Raw genomic sequence first — 5,303 nt, forward strand, 5'->3', positions numbered from 1 at the left:
ACATATAGACGCCATTTTTGACTTGTCACAAACCGTCCTTTAATTCCGATAAAGGATTGGGTGAATTTGTATGGTTAGTGAAAAGTCAGAAGAATGGTTCAATTTGTAATGGTTCTAAATGTAAGCTACCTATTCATACCGGCACATATCCGACTTCCCGCTCATTTTTATCATGATTATCTTGTTCTTTGGCATTGATGTCGATGACCTTGATGTTCTAGATGAGATATGGGGCGAACCAATAGGGCTTTCGGGATGGCATATGGGGTCGCGACGCTGGGTGGGGAGGGCATGGGTGGTGGTATGACACTAGTGGTGGTGACGGTGGGAGAAGAGGTGAGTGGTGGCGATGACGATGAGGTGGATATGGGGTTGGTGAGTTAAAGTGGTGGAAATGGGTTAATGTGGTGGGCAAAAGGTTGGTGATAGAAAATTAGTAAGGGTAAAATGGTCAATTTGTGATATTTGGTATTGAGTATGAAACAAATGAGGATTTTCGGTATAAATTTTGAAAGAAAATTATGTTAGGTATAAGATTTAAAAAAGTGTCTTATTCTAGGTATAAGTTATCAATTTACCCTTATTATAATAATAATAATAATAATAATAATAATAATAATAATAATAATAATAATATGAGATTAGTGGGGAATAGCCGAATAGAGGCACTGTATTTGTCGTTAAAATGTGGGTCTTTGTAAGAGATACAAAAAAAATCTAATCATGAATAACTCTTTTTCTCCTCTATTAACAACCTAGTAAATTAATGGGATCTAGACATTTAATAGAGAGTTTTTTTGAATGTATATGGTGAACGGATGACGTTGCTCATTGCTATGGTGATTCATGATTTATGCTAACTCGAAAATTCAGTAATGATTTGCATTCTCAATTCATCATACTCAAACTAAATAGTCTAATTATATGTATATAGACATAATTTATTTATATGGAAATCAATGATTAATACTTATACATGAGTTATGTATTATGTAACTTCAAGATATTGGTGCTCCGGAGATTGAAGAGATTCTTAACCGTCAATTTACCAAAGGTGGTCAAGTTTTTCTCATTCAATAGGTAAAAGAAAAATAGTCTAATAAAGTGAATGAAGTAAGACTAATATAGTAATTGAATACATTGAATACGTGTCTCTCCATTTCAAATTTAATTATTATTTGATGGCTTTTTTTTTTCTTGTAAGATTTATTCGTCAATGTTGTGTCGATACTATTACTACAACTAAAAGGCCAAGAATAACTAATAGGCTAAAAACCTTAGCATAATTATTGGAACAAAAATAGATAGGCTAATATCAATTAAAATGATCAACGACATAAAAATACATCCTCAATATGGTGATTACACCATTCAAGAGCTTCAGATTTGATCATCCATATGAACACATCCTCCAACATCAAATATCGTGTTAACTGATATTGAACTAATATCTGAAATAAAAAAATTGATAATTCTTAAATTGTGTTATGTACTCACCGATTGTCATGTATTAATAATTAAAATAGTAAAATCTCCCAAAAAAAAGAATTTCCAAGAAAAAAATGAGAAACATCATGCTATCTCTTAAAAAATCCACATACTTGTCGATCGTCATTTGCACTTATTGATCTCCAAAAATGTCATGCTCCTGAAAAATTCAATCAATTGTACAAATTAGTATTATGCCAAAATCAATTGTACACGAAATGCAAAATTCCATAAGATATACCGAGTATATGTAAAATATTATCAAATGAGTTTTGTGTTAATAATTAAAATAGAAAAATCTCTCAAAAAAAATAAATTTTAAGAAAAAAAATGAGAAACATCATGTTACCTCTTAAAAAATCCACATACTTGTCGATTGTCATTTGCACGTATTGATCTCCAAGTATGTTATGCTCCTGAAAATTCAATCAATTGTACAAATTAGTATTATGTCACAATTAATTGTACACGAAATACAAAATTGCATAAGATATACCGAGTATATTTAAAATATTATCAAATGAGTTTGACCAATATAGTAAAATCTTATTTTGGAAAAGAGAACATGAGAAGAACGAATGAGTTGTAGGCTGATAAAAAATTATAATAAAAATGCATGTCTATTATTGTGCTCATGGAATAGACATTATCATCTCAAGAAAAAACAAAGTAGTAATTAAGAAGTCATAATATCATCAAAAGTTTCAAGGTAAATTCCTCAAAAAAAAAAAATTCAAGGTAAATTAAAAATATGAATCATTATAAAAGAACTTGAGATATGAGTTAGGAAGAAAGAAGATGAAAAGTATGGTTAAACGCTTGTGGTGAATTGAATAAAGTATTGAAGTGGAAGAAGATAAAAAGTTTATTGTCTTCTTTAATTTTTTTCTAATATTGTAATTGTAAGAATAAATATTAGGGGACATATGATATGATGAGACTTGTAATATGGTTTCTTGAAATTATGTGGTTATATCACATGTCATTTAAAAATATACTCAATGTTAACCTTTTTATACTATTATTATTATATAGATTTTAAAGAAATAAATATTTGTATACTTTAATTTTATGAGCTGTGTTATATGAATAAATTTAACCGATTCACTAAATATATGTTCTCTTCCAAAAATTTCAATTAAAATGTGATATATAAATGTAAATTATGAAATTTTTATGTGAATTTTGGTAAGTTACATCTTCTTTTGGTTTTTTTAGCTCATCAAATATTTAATATATACATTTAATTTAAGAATATTAATGATGCCTTTTGATTTTCTTTATTTGTATGTTACACAATATGTAATGACATTTTTGTATGGACTTTTAGTAATCATTCATTTTTTTTTTTAAAAAATATCAAATAATCAATAATCTAATAATAATTAATAAATAATTAAATAATCAATAAAAATTAATAGAAATTAATGGGGTATAAAATATTAAATGTTAATGCCATGTGAAATTAAATTAAATTAAATGGTATAAATAACTTTTTAACTATATAGTATAGATAGATGTCTACGTGGAGAATGATGGGGTAGACGTGTGTCAATTTTAACCAAGGTGGCAATGTGAATGTCTATGTGGCTTTTCCACATCCCATGTGGCTTTGTCTAGTTGGTCTTTTTAGGATGCCTTTTAATAGTATTTATAGATGAGCTATTTATTCTATCACACTAATTAGGGAGTATCGCTTATTCTAACAATCAGAGTCTAAGCCGATATCAATATCCATGAATTTCCTCATAGTCTAATTTTACCCTAACATGAATTGTATTTTGGTATTTTGTGAGCGGGTAGTAGTTGTTTTTGTACTTGGGAATCAATTTTTCCTAAGGAGATTAGATAGTTTTCCTCATAGTCTCATGCAAAACATTGATCATATTTTAAGATTGAGTGAAAGATTAACGAAGATATTTAAGTTTAATGGTTAAGATGAAAATATTTTGAGTAATTGGTTAAACGATAGAATTCCTTTTCCTCTAAATTGTACATGTCATGGCCGCCAACCTTGCAAAAGCGAGAGGGATCATAAAATTGAAAGATTTAGCAGATGTCAACTAATTTAATTGATAAAGTTATAAAATATGATACTTATGACTTTGGATTAAAACCCGTCAACATCGACAGTGGCCTTATGACTCACTTTACAACAACTACAAAAAAAAAGATGAGATTTTTTTTCAGGGATAACTCAGTTGTGGACCAAAAAAGGTACACAAATGTAGGGATGTTCACCGGTCTGAAACAGGACCAAAACCGGATGAACCAGCGGACTGAATAGCCACTAACCCCAAGATCGGAGACCGAACCGGTTAGGTAGGGACCCAAACCAGAATTCTTTAGGTCTGGTTTTTTCCGTGTTTGGACCGGACCGGTTCCCACATTAAAGGGTAAATTGGGTTTTTTTTAGTGTGGACTGGACTGAAGACTGTCACCATATTTTTATGGACCTGGAGACCGAACCGGACTGTCAGTCCGGGTCGGTCTAATTTGCCTATCCAGACCACTTTTTTAACACGCTTGCACAAACGGTCGACAATTACAATTGGGCTTGAAATGAATAGTCTACTTTTGTTGTACCCTCGGCAATGCTAATGGCTTATAACTTGGGCCACCTTATATCCAAATTTTGTGCATTATTATTGTATTCCGTACACTGGGCTTTGTAATCTGACCAATTGATCGACGCGCTTGGTCCATTGGCAATGCTTTCAGGCACCGGCAAACCCACCTTGCCCTCCTCCTCCTCATCCTAGCTAATTGCCTAATTGTGAATCCACCATCGATAGGTACGATTAGGGGTGAACAAAAAGTGGTCCGGACCGGCAAACCGGACCGACTCGGACCGTCCGGTCCGGTCCGGTCCAGACCGGATACATACCGGTCCGGTCTCCGGGTCCCAAAAAATATGGTGACCAGTCTCCGGTCCGGTCCGGTCCACATTAAAAAATAAAACTAAATTTGCCTTATAAATTAGTACCGATCCGGTCCAAACCCGGAAAAAACCGGACCTAAAGGGTTCCGGTCCGGTCCGCGGTCTTGGGATATGTGGTTATCCGGTCCGAGGGTTCATCCGATCCGGTCCGGTTTTGGACCGGTGAACACCCCTAAGTACGATAACATCAATTTTCCAAAAGTCCCACCTATGACAGACTTTCATTGATCTAGATCAAACGGTGAAATCTATTCACCGTGATGACCACTAAACCGAACGACCAACAACCATCGTTATTTACATCTTACTTCACCTAAAATTAATTCACACGGCAGTACATAAATGTGACCCTCAACCACGCAAAACATCAACCCCATGAGGCTAAAAATGGCCTACCTAACCTCAAACATAATTTACTCAGCTTTACACCTTTAACTTCCAGATCATTAGACGCGTTAGACAAAGTGAAATTATCCGCTCTCAAATAGTATGTCATTGTTAACTTAACTCGACTTGGTCTATACATGAACAAATCGACTAGAAGTGACTTGGCCTAACCTAAATTTTACTAACTCCAAACTTTTCTCTTCTTTCAAGTATTCTTCAATATTCCTCTCACATAGTTTAAACAACGGAAAATGCACGTTGTGCCCTTGAGGTTCGACATTTTGCATGAAATACCCAATTTTTTAATCCGGAAAACTTTAAGACGCCTTAACTCGTGTTTACGATCTCAGAAAGTGACGATTGTTTTTTTCAAATTGATCATCTTTCCGAGAACTATAACTTGAAAAAAAAAAATTGTCGAGTTTGGAATTTGTGACCAAGAGATATGCTCACTTAAAGTTTGTTCGATAAAAAAAACTTTGATGTA

This window comes from Silene latifolia, chromosome 2 (assembly GCF_048544455.1).
Source record: "Silene latifolia isolate original U9 population chromosome 2, ASM4854445v1, whole genome shotgun sequence".
Taxonomy (NCBI): Eukaryota; Viridiplantae; Streptophyta; class Magnoliopsida; order Caryophyllales; family Caryophyllaceae; genus Silene; species Silene latifolia.